Source organism: Phodopus roborovskii, unplaced genomic scaffold, assembly GCF_943737965.1.
Source record: "Phodopus roborovskii unplaced genomic scaffold, PHOROB, whole genome shotgun sequence".
Classification (NCBI taxonomy): domain Eukaryota; kingdom Metazoa; phylum Chordata; class Mammalia; order Rodentia; family Cricetidae; genus Phodopus; species Phodopus roborovskii.
The window spans coordinates 6,312,988-6,335,084 of NW_026126460.1; the positions used below are offsets into that span (position 1 = coordinate 6,312,988).

The window sequence follows — 22,097 nt, forward strand, 5'->3', positions numbered from 1 at the left end:
CTAGTTGCATAGCAACAGTCTCAGGGTTTGCACAATTCTGGGCTGGTGGAACCTGTCCTGAGTTGATTGGTCAGCTGCAGCTGCAGAAAGGTTGTTATACCTGGAGGCCATCCAAGGGCCATTGCTACCCACTGCATTCCACTATTATCAATAAAGCACATCCAAAGCTGCCGACTAACTTCTGACTGGTTCCTTACCACATGGAGGGTATCTGGCAGTTTCTTCCCAGTAAGTAGGTTTAGGGCAAGATCTGGTAAGGTCAGGGGGCTCAGCACATCCTGCCAAGTCAGGAGTCTGCTTCTTGTTTCTTGCTGGGTCTTTTCTGCAGCCTGTCATGGCTGCCAAGGAAGGGGGCTGGGTGAAGGGCTGGGCCCTTCACATGCGTCACATTTTCTTTATTCATTCTTCTGTTGTTATTGGCTCTTGAGGCAGTATCTCACCGCAAGACTGATTGGCCTGGAACTCTGATCCACCTACCTCAGCCTGTGAAGTGCTGGGACTGATTACATATGTGCACCACTATACCTGGCTACGATTTTGCACTGAGTTGTGGTAGTTTGAGAAGCAATGACTTGAAGAGTGCTAGCACAGCTTTCACACTCTATGTCTTTTCCTCACTATTTCTTAGAGCCAACATCAGTGCCAGGCATGCAGTATTTACTAGTTATTTTATTTGGCATTGTCTCAGTTGGGGTTATCATTGCTATGGTGAAACGCCATGACCAAAAGCAAGTTGGGGAAGAAAGGGTTTATTTGGCTTACACTTGCACATCACTGTTCATCACTGAAGGAAGTCAAGCAGGGCAGGAACCTGGAGGCACGAGCTGATGGAGAGGCCAAGGAGGGATGCTGCTTACTGACTTGTTCCCCGTGGCTACTTTCCTATAGCATGTAGGACCACCAGTCCAGAGTGGCCCCAGCCACAATAGGCTGGGCCCTCCCCCATCAGTCACTAATAAGAAAATGCCCTACAGGCTTGCCTGCAGCCTGATCTTACAAAGACATTATCTCGACTGAGGTTCCCTTTTCTCAGATGACTATAGCTGTTTCAAGTTGACATAAAACTAGCTCACAAATCCTCCTGCCATGTACCGGACACATTCTGAAGATCCATTTAATATTTGTAGTAACTCTATGTGGTTAGGACTGTTGCTATTATTACCTATTTAAAGATGATAAAACGAAAACACAATGTCAGTCATTGGTGGCCACTGAAAAATACACCGTCCCCTCCAGAAACCACTGTCTGCAGATGTCAGGGAGCAGTAGGGCCTCATGGGACCTTCCTCCACTATGATATAATGCTGACAGGAAAGCTCTTGAGCAGGTAATCATAACTTCTGTGACTTCAAGAGTACAGCAGTCATGGCATGCCAAGAACACAGGGTCCCACTTCTTCCTCTAGCTGTTACTCCCTCTTCTACAGTCTTTCTTGACCTTGGAGGTGGGTTATATACATGTCCCTTTTAGGACAGACCATTCTACAGTCACTTATTTTCATCATTTTGACCATTTATGAATCCTGCGGTAACTGTTATCCATGGGAAAGAGAAGCTTCTCTGGCCAAAACAAGACTGATCTATGGGCATAAACATCATTATTTTTTTCTTTAATGCATACACTGGCACGTGTGTGTGTGTGTGTGTGTGTGTGTGTGTGTGTGTGTGTGTGTGTGTGCTATCTGTCTGTCTATATATGTGAGCATCAAAAGTCAACTCAAGACAGATAACCAAATCTCCTTCCAACATGTGGGTCTTGGGAATTGAACTCACATCTTCAGGCTTGGCAGCAGATACCTTAACCCACTGAGTCATCTTTCCAGCCCCAACATCATTATTTAGAAGGTAATTTGATGGGCATGGCATGTTCATTTAGCAAAACAAGAACACTAGGACATCCCCAACCATGGACTTTCGGTCAGGTTTATAGCACCAGATTTGAATTCTCTTCTGTGGAGTAGGCATCAAACCAATCAGGAAGGGGTTGGTTTGCCACTATTGGACAAGTTCACACACCTTGCCTTGTTGTTCAGTAGTACAACATTCAGGGTTCACAGCTGTTTAAGACTATTAATCACAACTCTCCATCAGTGCCCTGCACAGACCTTTTGGCACCATCAGAGTTAGGCAGCAGGGAGGATGTGTTCAGCCCAGTTTCAGTTTGATTTTTCAACTCCTGTGACCACAACTTGTGGTGTCTTTAATAACAGGTTATTACCATGTAGTTTTGTGGCAATTGCTTATATTTTTTTGGTAGTCTCGGGGTCTCCTGAGCCTGTAGCCCAACTCTGATGTTGGCAACTGGCTTTTTTGTGTGTTCTTTGGGTCTTATGTCCCCATGTTTTCGTGGTAAGCACTTTACCAGCTGAGCTCATCTCTCCACTTGTATATCTTAATTTATTTACTGACTACACAAACCCTGTATTCTTCACCTGGGATTTGAGTTATGGATGATTGAGGAGGCAGAAAGTCATTGGATTAAGCCAATTGTTCTTAAGTGTGGATGTACATTGAAACAATGTGGCACACTTTAAAAACTACTAACCCTGAGTCCCCTTGGCAGAGATTAGGATTTTAGTTAGTCTGAGATAGCATCCAACTCCTGTTTCCAAAGCTCTGGAGGGAGAGCTCAAGGTGTAGTCAAGGTTAATGGCCATTAGAGTCAATGAAAACGCACAAATCTTTTTGTTCTTTATTGGCTGTAGAGAAAGAGAGCCTTGAAAGAGGGCTGTAGAAAAAGAGGAAGCTATCAGGCCCTGATTTCAATGGGTCTGCTCCAGCTTTTCCCAGGTTGTATCTTCCTCCCATGGTGGTGAGAGATGAGGAGAGTCTGTGAGACCCAGGAGATATTCCACACAAAAGCTCACCTCCAGACCTATGTACCCAAGAACTGCATTCATATGATCAAAGACCCTCTGTCTCTCTGCCTCTTCGCCAAGTCTATAACTCAAGGGCAAACTGTATTTCATGCACAAGCTTAAGGGATGTTTGCTTCTGGGGCGAACATGGATGGAGAGTGACTTATAGGCTGACGTGTTCCCAGATGGTACACAGCCAATGTCTCAGGACTGCTGGATGCTCAGATGAGAAAGGTACAGGGGCCAGGGTGCTAAATGCCTGGCTTTATTAGTCTATCAAAGGGGAAGGCAATTCTGTCTATTATTTCAAACATGATATTAACCTCTGATGTCTTGATTATTTAGCCTGTCGGACCTTTAGGTTCATATTAGCAAACTGGAAATGATGGTACTCTGGGAAGATTGCATGAGTTAATTGTATATAAAGCACATATTAATATGTTCAAGACATCATAGCTACCATTTATCATATACTTGCCTTCAAATGGTCCTCCTCTAATAAAAGTTGCTTTGTAGGTCCAGGGAGGGGATGTGTCCATGGGCCTCACGATCTCCTGGGGCTCATGCCTGCACCATAGAGAGAACAGTACTATTTTTAACTCCAGTATTAGGCACTAAAACAGTGCATGTGCCTTTGTGTCTAGCTTCTTTCATTTGGCATTATATTTCCTTCCCATATATTTTTTTAAATAAAAGAAGGGAGACCAGGGTGTCTGAGCATTTACTTTGTGTTCAGAAAGACTTTCCCGCAGTGGAGTGGAACAGCAGAAGGGAACTAGGTCAACACAAGCACAGAGAAGCAGTGTGCAACCAAGATGCTGTCTCTATAGCCAGGCTTCCCCTCCATCTGTGTCAGCCTCTCCCTCTGAGCATGTGACGTTACTGAACCAGCTGGTGGCCATCAGGCTCTGAGGGTTTTGTCTTCTCTGACCTTGACTCCCTCTCTTGGTCAAATTCTGAAGTCCTTTTCCCTTAGTGCTTCAAAAGGAAGACAGAAGACTGGTCCTTAACAGGAAATGGCAGAGCTTTCGTGGGTACAGAAACTGGAGGGACACGGCCAAAGATGCTTGTCTATGGAAGCAAATGAAGAATTTGAGCTTTGGAAGAGGTAAAAATTGTGCAAAAGCAGAGTGTGTCCTTTTGGTTTCTAAATCTATTCCCCACGTGTCTGCAATTTTCCTGTGCCATGCTTTTAAATTAATCATGTTTTTGCGTAATCAGAGACTCTGTTAGACAAATGATTTCCAGTCCTGGCTGACAAGAGAATTGCTGGGGAAGTTTAAAAAAAAATCCCTGGGGTGGAGTTCAGGCTTTGATAGTTTTTAAAACTCCCCGGGGTTGAGAAAGAAGTTTAGAGAATTGAGAAATATACATACCAAAGATGTCGCTGACTTTTGGTAGTTTGATAATATCCTTTTGTTTGCTTTTCTTTTGATTTGCATAAAAATTTTAATGACACAATTACTGTGGTGTGCTCTTTTGGATCCTGGCCCTGCCTTCTAGAGACTTAGAACCGTGGCTGTGAGTCTTTAAGAGTTTTAAACAGGGTGAGCAAGGGAACTTGAAAATGGGGTGGGAGTGGGTGGAGGGGGATAGTGCTGAGAGAGATGACTGGAAAGGGGGCTCTACAGAGTCGGGTAGAAGCCTGATGCAAGGGAAACTCCCATGAATCTACAAGGATGGCCCCGGCTAAGACTCCTGGCAGCAATGGATGTACTGCCAGAACAGACATCCTGTGATGGGATTGGTAACTGCTCTGGTTGTCAGCAGAGAGCCTTCATCCAGTGACTGATGGAGCCAGGTTCAGAGACCCACAGCCAAGCATTGTGCCTAGCTTGGGAAGTTCTGCTGAGGAGAGGGAGGAGGGACTGTAGAAGCTAGAGGGGTCAGGAGCATCAGGAAACCCCACAGAAACAGCTAGTCTGGCTCATGGGAACTCACAGACTTGTCTGCTCTAGAATTTTGTATAAATAATCTACACACTGTGAAGTTTCTTGTATTTGGATTCTTTTACTTAGCACAATGTTTTCTTCCCAAACATTTTAGTACAAAATTACTCCATCATAGCCAGGTATGTTAGAACACATCTCATCTCCAAACACTTGGCAAATTGAATCAAGAGAAACAGAAGTTCTAGGATAGTCTTGACTACACAGAGAGTTCAAGGGCAGACTGGATTACATGATGCTGAGGGATCTGCTTGGAGCCAACACAACTCAGACACCAGTGCGGATGACAAAGTTTATTGTAATCAAGCTGCTACTGATCAATCAGGGCTACAGAACTAACTCCAGAGCCGAACTGTGACCCTAAGCCAGAGTGTAATAGAACTTTTAAATCTGAAAACCACAAAAATCTGTGCCAAGTTACAGATACAATTCCCACCAACCAGGGTTCAGGGATAGGAAACTTTCCTGGGAACACTGTGCTGTGGTGCATTTACCTTGTTCTCATTGGCTGCTTTACTTGAGTGTGGTGGGGCAGCTTGCTTACCATTCACGTCTCACCCTGCTGATCAGTGTGTTAACCAGGGAGGTCTGGTGATGGGGGGGAGGGGTGTCCTTCTGTACGTTTCTCCTATTGGTTGATTAATAGAGTTGTTTTGGCAAATGGACAGACAAGATATACCCAGGCAGGAAGTATAGGCAGGGCTGCCAGACCAGAAGCCTGGGAAGAGGGATTCAGTGAGTGAGCCTTGGGAGAGACACCATGTAGCTGCTGAGGAAGAAAGAGGGCAGCATCACCCGTGAGCCAAGACCACGTGGCGATTCACAGATTAATAGAAATGGGTTAATAATTAAGAGAGAGCTAGCCTATAAGAAGCCTAAGCCATCGGCCAAACAGTTTATAATCAATATAAGCCTCCGTGTGTTTATTTGGGACTAAAGGGCTACGGGACTGGGTGGGACAGAAACCTCTGTCCACAGTGCGGGGAACGTAAACTTCATGACCCTAATTGAAAATGGAAGTACCATCCAAAATGGTTTCAGTTTGGTTCCTTCTTAAAGTGAGACCCTGCTCCCCCACCCCCAAATGCAATAATGCAGCTAAACATAGCAAAATGGAGAGTATTTAACAACAATCACTTATATTCTCAACATTTAGATTTCTAAAAAATAAAATTTTTCTGAGCTCACAAATAAAGACACCACATAGATGTGTGTGGTGGCATAAAACTTTAATCTCAGCATTTGTGGGGCCGAGGCAGAAGAATCTCTGTAATTTCAAGGCCAGCCTGGTCTATAGAGCAAGTTGTTGCAGGACAGCCAGAGCTACACAGAGGAACCTTGTCTCTAAAACCAAAATAAATAAATAAATAAATAAAGTGTCACATAGCCTGATTAAGGTAGCCACTCAGACATTTGCCCAACATTTCTTTGAATGGCTTCCTGAATTTAGATTCTGTAATTGCTAAAGTTTATATTTTACATTTACATTTATATTTCATAACTTGGCATTGCATGTGTCTATAATCCCCACACTTGAGAGGCAAAGGCAGGAGAGTCAGGAATACAAAAGCAGTCTGACAATGTAAGTTTGGAGACAATGTAGGCTACACAAGACTCTGACTCAAAAAAGATGAATAAACAAAAATTTCAAAACATGTTTATAAGCTGGGCATTGGTGGCGCAAAATTTAGTCCCAGCACTTGGGAGGCAGAGGCAGGTGAATCTCTGTGAGTTTGAGTCCAGCCTGGTTTACAGAGCTAGTTCCAGGACAGGCTCCAAAGCAATACAGAGAAACCCTGTTTCAAAAAATAAAAACATGTTTATATATCTTGGTGAATATAATTTATATTTCAAATTTTGAGTTTACAGATAATCAAAACATTTTTTATACAATATATTTTCATCTTTCTTCCCCAACTCCTTCTAGATGCTTCCCACCTCCCTATCCACCCAACTTAATGTTCTCTCTCTCTTAAAAAAAATAGAAATCAAAACAAAACAAAAACTTAAAAAAACACTAAGAAAAAAATACTAAAAATTAAAAGAAAGAACACTCACAAAAACATGGAGTCTTGTTTTCACTGGCCAACGACTCTAGGTAATGGACCTCCCCTGGAGAGTGATTAATTTACACCGATTTTCCCTTTCCCAGTAGGTATCAATTACACATAGCTTTGTGGTTAGGGGTAGGACTTTGTTTCCACTTCACCTTCTCAATGTCCAGTCTGGGTCTAAGTGTCAGTCAGTTATCATCTACCGCAAGAACAAGCCTCTCTGGTGAGGGCTGAGTGATGCTCTATTCCACAGGCATAGCAATTTGTCATTACTCATTTTATTGTTATGGTCCCCTAGTAGAATAGTAGTAGTAGGTTTTTCCTAGGGCCCATGACCTATCTATTCTCAGGTTCATTTCCTAGGGCCCACGACCTATCTATTCTCAGGTTCTTGGCCATTTTAGCAGCATCATATATGTGCTTCATCCCATGGAGTGGGTCTTAAAAGCTTAAATACAGTTTTTAAAAAGTGATTGGTTACTCCCACAGCATTTGTGCTGCTACTGCTCTAGCAAGTCTTGTAGGATGGTTGCTGTTATAGGTTGAATTGTAGCTGAGTAGTATTGATGATTACTTTTCTCCTTCCCATATTCTCTCCTTTACTCTGCCTCCATACCCCACCCACCTATTCAAATTCTCTTTCATCTATTTATATTACTATATTCTATTTCTCCTTCCTTAGAAGATTCCCTCCCCCTCCTGAGTCCCTTACTAGCTATTTAACCTCTGTGGTTATTTGGACTAAACACACACACAAATAAAGATTAAAAGCTAACATCTTTACAGAAAACATGCAATATTTATCTTTGGGGTCTGGGTTACCTTACCCAGGATAATTGTGTTCTAACTGCATTTGTTAGTATTTAAGGCATCTGTATTGGCCTGCTCTTGGGTGCCTGACAGGATATGTCCTCAGCTGCAGCCACTAAGAGCCACCACCTGTGCACATTCACTGTGTCCCTTTTTAAAAGTGGGCCTTGCCCACCTCCAGTCTCTCTCTCTCTCCCTGCTTCTCTGCCTGTTTCTCTGTCTCTCCTTCTCTCTCCCCCTCTCCCCCCTTTTGGCCTGTCCTCTTTTGCCACTCCTGTCCCCAGAGGCCAGTCTCCTCCCTCCCCTCCCCCCTTTTCCCATTCACATTCCTTTGTTCAACAGAGCTTAGGTGGAGGGTTTTGTTTTGTTTTGTTTTGTTTTTTAATTGGAGGAAAGTGAATAAAAACTCCCGAAGAAATGACAGACTTCGGTACTGGAGCAAGGAGCACGGAGACAGCAAGTTGTATGTGGAACATTCGGATATGAAAGCTATCAAAGAAGTGCTCAAAGAACCAAAGGAACACGAAGTCAACTTGAAAGGTCTTCTCAGGGCCAACTGGGAGATAAGTTGAATAGCAAAAGAAGCATTAATTGACACAGATTTTCACCCCTTGATTAAAGTGTGAACTCATAAATCAATAGTAATGTATATGGATGAAGGCATATGGCAAATTGCCCCAACTTCAAGTGCTCACCCTGATGAAAACTCCTTGAGGCTCCCCAGACATCAAGTACTCCAAGGAAATGGGCTATGAAAGATTCATTGGTTCAGGAAGGAGGCTTCCACTTTCCAATACTGTTGCCTGAAGTTATGACTGAAGGATAACAATGGAGGATTGCTATGTGCTTAGCAACTGAGAGAAATATTAAATTGAACCCATCAAACAGTCTAACAGCAAATGCAGCAGGCTCTGGTCTAATGCGCTTTAGGATGGCTTTTGGAGCCCCAGGTGCTCTGGCTCCACGCCACTGCCTTGTTTAAGAGATAGGGTCTATGGACTGGGATAAACTTTTATGGATGGATACTTATCTCAGCGTCAACTCAAGTTTAAAACACGCAGGATCGGCAGATTGTTTCTTGGCTTTACAGCTTGGGCTTCCTAGTTTCATGTGGACTTGAGGCACCTATAGTTATCTGAGAGACGAGAACTTCAGCTGAGTCCTTAAGATGGGCTGAAGGTGGGCCTGCAGGACATTTTCTTAATTAGTAAGGTAGGATAGTCAGCCCATTGTGGGTGGTGCCATCCCTGGGCTGGTGGTCCTGGGTTCTATAAAAAAGCAAGATGAGTAAGCCATGAAGAGCAAGTCAGAGAGCAGCACCCATCCATGGCCTCTGCATCAGCTCCTGCCTCCAGGTTCTAGCCCGACTTCCCTCAGTGAACTGTGGTTCAGGATACACACGGCAAACATACCCCTTCTTCCCAAAGTTGCTTTTGATGATGATGTTTCATCATAGCAATGGTAATCTAATGAAGACACAACTTCATTGTCTGCTTCCTGGACACCTAGGAGCTTCCTAATAAGCATTCACAGTCCAGTGTTTTATTTTATTTTATTTTTTCAGCCTCAGAGTCACTGAAAGCAGTTTTGGATGTTACAGAATAAATGAGTGAGATCTGGGTACTTCATCCAGAAAAACTCAAAGTGCAACTTAAAGTGCAATATTGAGGATAATTGCATCAGGAAATGAGGGTTCTGTGAAAACAGAGGAAGACCCCAGGCGTGTTCCTGTGCTTCCCAAACACAACCCTTTTTTTTGGAGCTGACCACATGGGAAAAACCCTAGTAGTAAAGACAATGTATGTTTGTGGGATGCAGATGAAAGTTGGCTACAAAAGTTGAAAGCTGTTTTAGGAACTGATTTTTAAACTCATGCCATTCTAGAAAGATCTGGCTTCCAGCTGGCTTGTGGAATTTGTCATACCTATCTTGTTAATGGCACCATTTTGAGTAGGCTTTCAATAGCTCCTGGTGTAGACAACCTTCCCATCAAATGTACTGTAACTAATGATGGGCAGGGTGGGGGGAAGTTATTTTTTAGTAGGCAGAGTTTCAACTTCACATTGGGTAATGTCCATATTTTATGTCAACTGCCTTGAAAATTTCTTGGAGGAAACCTTAAAGTCAGAATGTAACATTTCTGTGATGAGCTGGGAATTTTAAAAATTATCAAAATAATTTTTTAATCTCTTAGAAAACATAAATCAGGGGCTGGAAAGGTGGTCCTGAAGTTAAGATCGCTTGCTTTAAGACTGCTTGCTGCTTCTCTAGAGGACCTGAGTTTGGTTCCTAGCACCCACACCACACCACATGTTTCACAAACAGCTGTAACTTTAGTTTCATAGAATCTGATGTGGGCTCCTCAGGTACCCACATACATGTGTGCACACACACAGACACACTTTTATAGCAAAATAAAAAGTATACATACATACATATGTATTCATTCAGGGAGGGAGAGAGAGAGAGAGAGTCAGAGGCAGGTGGATCACTGTGAGTTCTGTCTCAAAAAATCAAAAAGAGGGAAGAAAAACAGCAACAGGAAAATACGATAAAATCCCAACAGTACACAATTGCCTTTGCCTCTTTGTTAAGAATAAGGGGGCATAGCTACATTTTTATAGAACTTTCTAAGTCTGTGACCCTGTGGTCAAGTAAAAGTGTATCTATAAAAAAGATGGAGTGCTTGACTCTTAGGCTAAGTGTGATGTGGTAAAATCTTGATGGGGTTCTTAAGATGAATTTGGGGACAATATGTCACTAGTTTATTTTTTGGGGGGGAGGGGAGGGTTCATGATACAACATTTTTGCCTCAGCATGCTCTCCTATAGAAAAATTACACTTTGTTAATTTTGTTAATTTTTGTTATCCAAGTATTTTTGTAGGAACCCTGTAAGAATGAAAAACAAAACTTGAAACATAAGAAAAACAGTAACACATAGGAGTGAATGAATGGATTAAAATCTATTAGGAGTAGCCAGCCTGGTCCCACTGCTGCATCAGCCCTAAATAACACTTAGAGACAAGTATTAATTATGAATCTGTTGGCTGGTTACTAGTGTTTCTTATTGGCTAACTCTGTCTTAAACATTAACCCATTTCTATCAATCTAAGTGTTTCCACATGGTCTTATCTTACCAGAGAGAGGGTCCTACATCTTGACTTCTTTCTACTATATCTTCCAGAATCCTCCTTTCCTAGTCTTGCCTATCTTGTTTTCCTATAGGCCAACAGTGCTTTATTCATTAAACAATAAGAGAAACATATTACAGAATGACATCTCCCATCAAAAATCTTGAGCTGGGTCTGGTGGGCACAGACCTGGAACCCCAGCTATTTGTGAGACTGAGTAGAACACAGTTTGCCATAAATTGTAATGATAGAGTTTAGTAAAGAGATGCTCAGGTTAAGAGTAGATGCATCCAAATGTGGATACAGGTTCTCAAGGGGCAGCTGTGCCTTTTTAATGTCTTCCAGTGGACTTGACGTCGTAAATAATGTTGGCCTTAATACCCTATGACCTACAACAGTGACCTGCATACAAGGCACACCCGTACAATAGCAGTGTAAATGTTCTGGGAATAACAAACCACTTTTTGGTTGGATTTAAGGACCCTGCAAGGGATAGATTCCATACATAACATTGCTAAAGTGGGCAAAGACTTGAGGCTAGATAGGCCATGAACCTAGGGAGAAATCTACTACTATTATTCTACTAAAAGAACAAAGTAATAAAATGGGACCAGGGACTCAACCCTGGTCACAGAGTCCCTGGTCACAGAGGCGTCTTTTTCAGTAGATGGGAATTAACAGAGACCCACAACTGGACAGTGTGTAGAGAGTGAGAAATTTTGGAGGGCTCAGCCCTAAATGAGCCTTCTTCATCATACCCCTCCCCTCAGGGGTCAGGATCTATGAAACTATGTGTAATTGATACCTGCTGGGAAGGGGTATTTCATTGCGCTCAATCAGGGGCAGTCACAGGCTTTCGAAAACATTCTAAGTTAACATCCTAACATTGTATAACCCCAAGTTGTAAAACTTGAAAAGTGATATGAGGTTAGGCCTGACCTCAAGGCTCTTTGTGAAAGCTCTTTGACCATACCCAGTGCTTGGGAGCTTGATGTTACTATAAGAAGAAGCCCCAAACCAGCCCCAACTTCCACAGCTTCACAAGCTCCTTCTCTGGCCGTGATCCCAGTTAACTGGTAAGCTTTTTGTGCTTTTTAACAAAGTTTGCTTCTGCTTCAGACGTTGGTGTTCTGTTCCCCCATCCTTGCACCCCAGGACCCAACAAACAACACATAACAGCATCCTGTGTGTGTGTGTTGCTTTTTTGTTTGTTTGTTTTTTGTTTTTGTTTTTGTCTTATTGACTTTTGTTTGATCTTGATCTTTTTGGCTTTGGGGTCATTTGGGGGAGAGAGAGAAAGAACACAAAGTTGGGTAGGTAGGGATATGGGGAGGAGTTTGGTGAGGAGAGAGAATATAATCAAAATATACTATATGTAATAATTTAAATTCATAAATGAAAGAAAAGGGGTAAGATACTGATGTTATAAGAAGATTATCAGACATTCTGGGTTCTTTAAATATAAAGAAAGATGATTTATTGGTCAATGTCTTTGTTTTTTAGACAGAATCCCATATAGTCCAGCCTGGCCTTGAACTTGCTAGGTAGCCATGAGTGGCTTTGAATGCTTGATCCTCCTGCCTCTGCTTCCCAAGTCATGAGATTATAGTCACTAGGCAATTTATCAGTCAATAGTCAATATCCTAACCATTTAAAAAGTATGGCTTCTTCTTAGAAAAATTTCTGGGGGGGGGGGTGCGGTAGCCAGGTGGTGGTGGAACACACCTTTAATCCCAGCAGAGGCAGGCGGATTTCTGTGAGTTCAAGGCCAGGCTAGTCTACAGAGTGAGTTCCAGGACAAAACAAAAACAACAACAACAACAACAACAACAAAAAAAAAAAAAAAAAAAAAAAAAAAAAGAGAGAGAGAAACAAAGGAAGAAAGATTACTGGGAGACAGGAGGGAATTGCAGGAATATTAAATAGGGACTACAGCACAGCCAGCAATCCTCCCCCACTGGGACGATTCCACTAAATGAGAAAGGAGGCTGCTTGCTATTTTATTTGTGTTTTGCTGTATTTTAAACATTCCTACAAATTAAAATAAGTGACATACATATCTAGCCAAAGCCCTTTTATTGCCTTCATAAAGTCAAGTAAGGGGCTGGAGAGACCGGTCATCGATTACAGCGCTTCGTGCTCCTGTAGAGGACCTGAGTTTGGTCCCCAGCACACACAGGATGGCTCAAGATTAAGGCCCAGCCCAGGCTGCGGGCGGAGAGTCAGGGAAGCCGCGCCTGCCGCCACGTCCGCTCTCCTGGTTTCGGTTTCCGAGTGTCTCCATTTTGCCTGCGCAGACCCGATGTCCACAGAGTGAAGTCTCTGAGATCTGAGCCACCCCAGCCACCACTCAGGGCAAAGACTGGTACGTGACCTGCGCGGTGTCACCCGCGCGCCACTCGCACTACTAGCGACGCTGCGCCAGGCTGAGATGCCGCATCTTCCCTTCCCCCGCTGCGAGCATACTGGCTCGTCCCAGAAGGCAGCTGCGAGCCGCTCGCCGGCTTACTGGGGCGACGGGCGGAGCCAGGGAGGGCACAGAGGACTAAAATTTCTCTGCCGGCTTGGCTCGCTGGGCACCAGCCTAGGCGCAGCACTCGCAGTCCTGTGCGCAGTCCCGCTTCGCTTTGCCTCTTCCTACTGTGCGGGTCCCAGCAGGTCGACTGCAGGCGGCGACAGCCCCCAGCCCTAGGTGGCCTGGTCTGTTCAGTCAATGGGACCCCGGAACAGGAGGGAGCACCCATAAAACCCAGGGGGAACACCCCTGAGTCCCCAGGAGGAAAACTGAAGATGAACTTGCCTGGTCGAACCACAAAAACCTTGCGTAAACATCTTGAGAGTTACTTGTTTCCTGGAGTTGAACTGTCTGAACTACCAGTTTTTGAATTGTTGATGTTAGGGATCATTTTTCTGAGTTGTGTGCATGCTCTATTGAGTTTACTCAGTGCCTCCTGTTTCACTTTCAAGAACATAGCGAAGTGCCTAGGTTATTTCCCAAAGCATTTTAGTATTGTTGACAAATGACAAGAATGCAACCTTAAAGTAAGCCCAATCCTGCTATTCTTTCTCACCCACTTTAGATGGGCAGAACTCTGAAGGTCTGAATTTGGCGTGGGAGGGGCAGGTTCGCTTGAACATTAACAAAGGACTGCAATAGAACAAAGGTCACTGTTGTACATACACAGTTCTGGAGAACTGGAAGTAATTTAAGGGCTCTAATAAATTTCTCCGGGTTAGTTAACCTTTGAAATTTGTTCCTACACTAAAGGGGTGAGGCCAGTAGGGGGGTTCACATAAGTCAGGCCTTGACCAATGGGAATGTTCTAAAATCTAAAACCGTAGTCTACAAAGAGATTTTAGATGGAAAAATGATGAGTTTTAAAAAAGGTTCTGAACAAAACAAAAGGCTCAGCTGTCCTGTATCACAAGCAACCGTGGTTTGTAAGCAAATTAGTATCTATTTTTTATGTTTCGGTTTTCTGAGACAAGGCTCTCTGCGGGCCTTGAATTCACTATGTAGACCAGGCTAGCCTAGAACTCACAGAAACCTACTTGCCTCTGCCTTCTGATTGTATTGCTAGGATCAAAGGTGAGTGCCTCTGTTCCTGGGAGCCCACTCAGCCATAGTTTATAGCCAATCCAAAGTTCCCAGCTGGGACTACCCTTAGGTTTTTAGGACCTAAGTGTTGCTTCCAATGTCCCTAGCAGAGCTTCTGAAGGCAGTAACCATGTCCAAGCATGGGGGTGGGGCTTGTGGGTGGGGGTGGGGGTCAGCACTTTGCTTAAGCAAGCAATTTGACAGAAGGCAAAGTAAGCAGCTGAAAGGAGAAGTTTACACAGCAGGCAGTTTAACAGAAGCTAAGGTAGCTGGGGCGGACACCTTGAACTTGAGTTCCTAGAACAGAGTTGGGTACAGGATTCTCTATCAAAGACTTCAAATTCTAGTTAAACTTGAAATGGCCTCAGCAAGAATTGAGGATGGGGTAATTTTTCTCTGCCTTACCCAGTCTTACCACCACCGCCTAGCTGCAAGTGAATTCTGAATGTTTTCATTACAGGAACTTTCTTTTTGGTCAAATTATTTTATTTGTAACCTTTGTGTTGGATGACCTGGTAAAAATGGAGTTTTCTTTTTTGACTGGCTCTCAATTCGTGATCTTTCCTCCTTGGCAACCACCCACCCCCATTTAAAAAAAAAAAAAAGGTCTGGGCATGTGCCACCACACTCAGCTTCTTAAATGGCCTTTTCTACAAGTTTTATGTTGTACTTTGTTTTTGGTGACGTTTGCACTTTAGCATGTCAACACTTGCTAACCTAAACCAGTTCCCCAGGCCCGGATGGTGTTCCTCCTGGGGAAGTAGGCGTGGCGGGCACGGGGTGGGGTGGGGTGGAGGTGGAGTCGGGGTGGGCTTCTGAGCCTGGGCTGCTCCGTTCTGCCTGCAGAGTCGGAAGTCGGTTTGGTCTTGTGGCCTTACTATTAAGGTCTTGGAATCCAGCATGGCCCTGGCTCAGCCTTTGTGGTCTGGGGCTATTCGCATCTCCTCGGATCCCCCTCTTTGGTCACTGAAAGGGGGCGATGTCCTTTGTGCTGGGCGGGTACTTGCTGGTGAGGTCACCTGGCTAGCAGCTGGGTCCAGCTCCGCAGGCAGATTTTTCTAGAACTCCTGTTGGGGAGGCTGCCTCCTGATGTCTGTGTTCTTTCCAGTGTCTGTGTCCGTTCAGTTTTCTGGAGGTCTCCGGCGAGGACAGGCGAGATTCTGAGTCACTATTGAGAGGAATGAGCCGGCGACCGCCCGGCGTGAGTAAACTGAGACCCTGCCCATTCCCTCCTATTCTTCCCTTTCCCTAGAGCTGTCCTGGTTAATGCAGGAAAGGGTTCATTTCCTGTCTTCCACTCTTGGTCGTTTCTGGGTTTTTTGGGGGACCCACTCATAGCATCTCCAGACTTGTGGCACTTTTAAAATCAAGTTTGGTTCTTTCTTGGAGAGGGCCAATTGAATTAAACTCGTTACTGGACTCAAAGGCCTGCTTGTTGATCCAGTGAGCTGCTCTGGATGGAGCTAAATTGTGGACATGATACTTAGTTTTGTTTTGTTTTTCTGTAACCTCGGTGGAGAGAGGTTGCCTGGACAAAGCCCAAGGACAGCCCGCCCAGGGGAGAAGCCTGCTGGACAAGAATAAGGCAGTAAGGGCTTGGCCCAAGGGCCTTTCTATACTCAAAGCTCTTTTGTTTTTCTTAAATCTCTGAAGCAAGAAGCGCTACCAGTTGTTATGCCCTAGCTGACCTTCACCCCCTCAGACTCGATGCCCCACTTACAGGAGCATCCCCCACGTTTACCAACCTGGGGTAGTGGTCTTGCCCCTTAGCACAGGATTTCACTTCGTACTTTGCCTTTTAATATTCAAAACCTCTCTGACAAATTCCTGGGTTTAGCTCTTGCATAGTAAATAGAGACTCAGTTCCCCCCATCCCCCATCTTCAGCCCCGCCCCTTGAGAGTCCATTCTCTAGAGATAGCCAAAGGTTGCTTTTTCCAGTCTTTTACACATTGTGTGCTCAACTACAGTCTGTTTGCTTTTTAAAAAGAATGTGTATTTTGCTTCCTCCCTCCCCACTTATTTGTGTATGATGGATGTTCTTTCTCCAAACTGTCTTTAAGAACTGATGTTTGTGGTATCATTATTTCTACATTTCCTGCCCTAATGCCCCTCCCTGGTCCTATCTTTGTGCAATGGTCTCTTCAGAATGTGAACCTCTGCAATTGGTTTCATTTGCCCTGATTTCCCCCATCACTCTTCAGTTCTTAGCTTTTGTGTCACACTTGAAAGAAAAAGACTGGTGTGTGTGTGTCCTGAATCATTTCTTTCCAGATAAAATCGTACCCTTGTGCTCTTTGTACCTTGTTCTATATTTATGCTCACTGATGGTCTGCACTCACAGCCACTTTTTCTTTATTTGGCCATTTAATACCAGGAAACAAAAACAATTTAAGAGCAAAAGACCTTAGTTTTAGCCTGGCGGTGATGGCGCATGCATTTAATCCCAGCACTTAGGAGGCAGAGGCAGGTGGATCTCTGAGTTCAAGGCCAGCGTGGTCTACAGAGCGAGTTCCAGGATAGCCAAGGCTACACTGAGAAACCCTGTCTAAGGTTGTGCCCATTGGAAGAATTAAGTTCTACCAACTTGATATCAGATTCACCACATACTCAAGATTGTGTCTTCTGCAGTGTCCACTTCAGGTGAAGAACATATAGTATCTCCTTCCTTCCTTCCTTCCTTCCTTCCTTCCTTCCTTCCTTCCTTTCTTTTTTAAGACAGCATCTCACTATAGCCCAGGCTGGCTTGCAAGTCGCTACGTAGCACAGGTTGTCCTTAAATTCTCCAAATCCACCTGCCTCAGCTTCCCATGTACTAAGATTACTGGCATGAGCCACTAACCCAGGCCCATCAGTGTTTTTGATCAGTTTCTATCGCCTCTGTTTTTCACTGTCATTGAAAACTCCTGCTGTTTAAACTTTTTCCGAGGCTTGGTGTGTTTTGGAGTAAATGACTGTAAATGACGTCCTGTAATGATCTGGCCTCAAGAGTGGGAACCAGAGCTTTCGTCCACCAGTGAAAGGGCCCTGCTTTTTTTGTTTTTTTTTTAAACTTCCTTTGCCTTTATACATCTGTGGTCTCTTAAAAACAATGAACCAAACAAAAACAAAAGGATTTTTCTTGAAGCTTTTAAAAGTCATTTTTGTTTGCCATCGAGTCTCCTGGAGCCCGGGCCATCCTTGAACTCCTGAGCCTCCTGCCTCCGACTCTCTACTGCTGTAATTACAGTGTGTACCACCATCCTTGACTGAAAAGCAGTTTTTAAAGTCAGTCGGTTCTTTGTTTTAAAGGACAGGTTCTTGACAGACCTCTTGCTCACATACCTATAGGTGTTAGAGCCCCAGAACGGTCACCATAACTTTCTGGCAGAACTCAGTGGAAGTGGGTACTTATATCTTCCTCTGCTGAATGAACTTCCCTTCTGAGTAGGAAAACCCAAAGTAGTAAAAAGTTCCGTGCAGAACCTTGGCTGGGTTGACTACTGAAACCTCAACAAGTTTTCTGCCTGTCTCATGCTCCGCTTTAACCCCAACGGCATGCTATTTTAATCTGACTGGTAGCTATAAAGTTGTACATAAGGCCTGGGGAACCTATTAAAATGTTGTGGTGGGAACTGGGTAGTTATATATATCACAAAGCCGTCCCCGTGGGAAGCGATGCAATTACTGTCTGTCTAGGCAGTCCGTAAACAAGCTGGCCATCATTCAGCCTGAACAAGTCTCTCTCTTTAACCTGGGGTGTTTTCATGAATGTCAGAGACTCCTAAAGAATCAGACAGGCGAGAGTACCAAGGACGACCAGATAAGGCAGATGGGCAGTTTCTAATTTTATTTTCTCTGTTATCTTGTCCATTTCAGAGTCTCTCATAACAAAGAAAATTTCTTATAATTAGAAGGAGAACTATAATGAAAGGAATTTTAGAAGCTTTATATCCTCAGTATATGTATGGCTTTTTAGTTTGCAAACTGATCTGTCTGCTGAAGGGCCAAGCTAGAGAATCTGTGTAACTGATCGAATGTATTTGCCAGGCTGAAATGTTAATTCGATCCAAGCCAAGCTTCAAATCTACTAAATATCGAGCTATTCTCTTAGGCATTTAGGGTTTGCTTCTTAGCTTACCTTTGTGTGTTTGTTTTAAAGAAAAGTACAGTATATGGCCCTGCCTAGGCTGGCCTTGAACTTGCTGTTCTTCAGCCTCAGCCTTGCAACTGCTGGATGTACAAGTGTGTATTACCAGGCTGCGAGAAACAATATGGTTCTTCCTGACTGCTGTTTCATGGAAATGTACACCAGGTTCCTCTACACTCTACATCGGATGTAGATACCCCAAACAACCACAGCAACAAAAGACAAGGCCCAGCCACTTCTTTTGTATACCTTAAAGATGACATTTGGTCTCTGAACTCAGGTTTTACCAAAACATTAAAATTTGAAATCTTATCTAAACCAAGCTGCTTGGCCTGTTGTTGTTTTTTTTGGTCTGCCAAGGAAACCAAAGCTTTGTTATTTATGAGTGGAGCAAACCCTTGCCTGTGACTTTCCCCAACAAAGCAAGTGAATGCTATGACTGTCATGGGTGACTGTTTTTAATTGATGCCACCACATACACGATAGCAGTAGTTCTGAGGATCTCAAACTGCCGTTTTACTTGGGAAAGATTACTTTAAATTTTCTATACTTTTGGTGGGCATGGTGACATATGTCTTTAATTCCAGCACATGGGAGACAGAAGCAGATGCATCTCTTTGAGTTTGAGGCTATCCCAGTCTACGTAGTGGGTTCCAGGATAGCCAGGGCTATGCAGAGAGATTCTGGCTCAAAAAATAAAATAAAATAAAATAAAATAAAAATTTAAGGCACTTTTGAATCTAGATTGGAACTATCACACTTATAGGAAACTGGGTTTGAGATTAGACAAGTGATGATTCCAGTACGTAAATTGTAAGAGTTTTAGAAATAGTTTGCCCAAAGGGCACATTTTTATTGAAATGTACTGAGAATTGGTTGACCCTTTTACTTAAGGCTAGAGGATATTTGTTGAGCTTGGCTTCAGATACTGTCTTCCTATTTAAGGTGAGAGGTCTTGCCAGCATAAAGAGGTTCTGCCTAGGGTCATACCCAGCTGCTCAGAATCATGTTTTAAGACCCCTGAAAAAGCCCTGTGGTTATTTCATACAGTATAGAACAGTCACAAGCACTATCTGCAAGGTTCCAAGTATGATAGCCCATCACGCCACCAATTCCATCTTGCTTCAGTGTTAGTTGCAAAGGGACAAATGGACATTCTGTGTGTGCCGATCTGCGGCAACTGTGTAGTCATGTGTGTAAGCTCAGGAACTCTGATAGCTGCCTAAGGCCTACCACGCACCTGACTGAAGGTGAGAGCATCCTGGACTAACCCCTACATAGCGTAAAATCAATGCCCAAAGACGGTAAAAACTGCTGTGAAGCAGTACAAGATCCAGTATGGGGACTAGGACAAGCTTTGGAAGAGAGCTTGAAACGTACAGTCTTTCCACGTGGTGCTGAGAGGAGCTATGGAGCCTTCTGAATGGAGACAGCTACATAGAGGTAGGAGCACAGGGATATTTGGAATTGGGTTATAGGTAGTGCACAGAAGTAGGAGGATGCACTTAGTGCTTGGCCTAGGTATGACACGTTTGTCCCAGCAAAAATTTAACTTTGGGTAAGATGGAACAGGCTACTCCTACCAACAGGAGTTTCATTGTTCCTGGGCAACTCTCCTCTTGTTTCTGGATCCCTCTATTTCCAGTTACTGGGATTTTAGGTATGTGCTACCATGCCTGGCTCTAGCCACTTTGTACATGGACTTTTCTGTGTGTTCTGTCCTGTAAGCCAGCTTCCAAATGACCACACAGGAACTTCTTACTAATTAAGAAAGCTCAGGCTTGTTTCTAACTAACACTTGCAACTTAAATTAACCCATTTCTGTTCATTTATGTGCTGCCTTGAGGCTTGTGGCTTGTTACCTCATCCGCACGCCCTGCTTCCTCTGCGTCTGGCTAGTGACTATGGCAGTCTCCACCTTTCTTCTTCCTAGAGTCCTCTCTGCCACACAAATCCTGACCAGCTATTGGCCGTTCAGCTTTTTATTAAGCCAGTCCCAGAGACACATCTTCACACAGTATACAGAAAGATTATTGCACAGCATCACTTCTTGAAGACCCGCTTTATTTATTTATTTTTTGTTTGTTTGTAGTACTGAGATTGAATTTGGAGCTTCATATGTGCTAAGCAAGGGCTCTACCACTGAGCCACAGCCCTAGCTCTGTTTCTGCTTTTGGAGATGGTGCTCACCAAGGCGCCCCGGCTGGCCTTGAACTCACTGAATCTAGTCAGGTCTTGGGCTTTCAGTTCTTCTGCCTCAGCTTCCTGTTCATTGTGGGTCTGTGTCACCAAGCTTCTCTTACCTTGGCAATGTGGGAAGTTTGGGAGGAGCACATGCAAAGCAGAGGAGTTTCATCAAAGAACTATATAAAGTACACCTACTTTTGTGTCATTTTATAATCAGGACCATTTATCATCTGTACCATTATTATTTTTATGAATGAAATGTGTTGCTTGTGAAGCCAAATAATTTTTAGTACCTGCTCTGTCATCAATAATAATCATGGCTAGTAACATCGCAAATTAGTATGTATTTATTATTTTGCCTCAGCCAGTGGCCTTCTAGACTATGTTTTAAATCATATCTGTAGAGCCAGCAACCGGGAGCCACAAGATGACATGCATATCTTTCCTTTGACTAACTTGAGAAGGGGCAGAAAGCGGTGTTTGAGGTATACCTTATATTTAAAGTGCCCAGCTGGGGGAGGAAAGGTTTTATTGTATTAGCTATTCTGCTCGCCACCATCTATGGTTCCCGGGCACAAATGGAGGGGGAAGATGGGTTCTGTGACATTCAGGGTAAGTGTACAGAGCTCTGTTTGGTGGCCACGTTGCATTTTGTTCAGAATCTTGCAACTCCTCTGTTCTCAAGTACTTCATGTTCTTACCTCGCTATAGCTTCTCGGGTCCAGGAAAGTTCTGAGTTTGCATGCTGTTTTCTGCTCCTGGCAGGATAGACTTAACGTGAGACTGCCCAAGTTGCTGAGATTTACATTTGTTTTCACACTGCCTCCATGGAGGTGACTTTGCTGTTGTTGCTACACCCCTCCTTGCTTCAGGCAAAAGGCAGGGCAAGTAACAGATTAAATATGACCTAAGGAAGCTAACTGGTCATACTGGTTGCCGTGTGGCTGATGGGAACATTTTGTATTTTGGACACGAGATGGCTAGGAGGCACTTGACTTTCCGTGAAACAGTTTCAGAAGTATGACTAAAGTTTGCTTTAGTAAAGCAAACATTTTATTGTTACCTGTTCTGGCTAATACTAGATACCAAAGGGTGTATTAAGTGATTGACTGGAAGCTTCTCTGCAATGAAGTTACCGACTACACCCATGTGGGCCCTTCCAGGGGAGATTGACACAGTAGGTGGAGTTCAGCTGGGCCTGCAAGTTAAGAAGGGTTTTGCTGTGCAGATGGGTGGAGAAGTGTAATCATCAAGGCAAATGCTCATGGAAGACAACTTGTTTAATTAAGTTTTAATTAAGGCCGTGTGTGTTTATTGATAAAGACGAAGAGAGACAGCAGACCAGGAGTAGCCTCGTGTAAACAATAGCGGAAGAAGAGCTG

The 22,097-nt window shown here is 43.8% G+C and overlaps 1 protein-coding gene across 5 annotated transcripts in view; it reads left to right on the forward strand.

Annotated features, from left to right (window-relative positions):
- The first annotated feature begins 13,009 nt into the window (after positions 1-13,009).
- Cflar (CASP8 and FADD like apoptosis regulator) overlaps positions 13,010-22,097 on the forward strand; it is a 61,555-nt gene continuing 52,467 nt past the window's right edge. For 2 of the 5 annotated variants that reach the window (XR_007834874.1, XM_051190266.1), the window contains exons 1-2: positions 13,010-13,167; positions 15,509-15,601. The gene's annotated coding sequence lies outside the window, so the exon portion shown is untranslated. Of the gene's footprint in view, positions 13,168-15,087; positions 15,161-15,310; positions 15,410-15,508; positions 15,602-22,097 lie in introns of those variants that run through there. The other 3 variants (XM_051190268.1, XM_051190267.1, XM_051190269.1) reach the window with 3 other exon arrangements.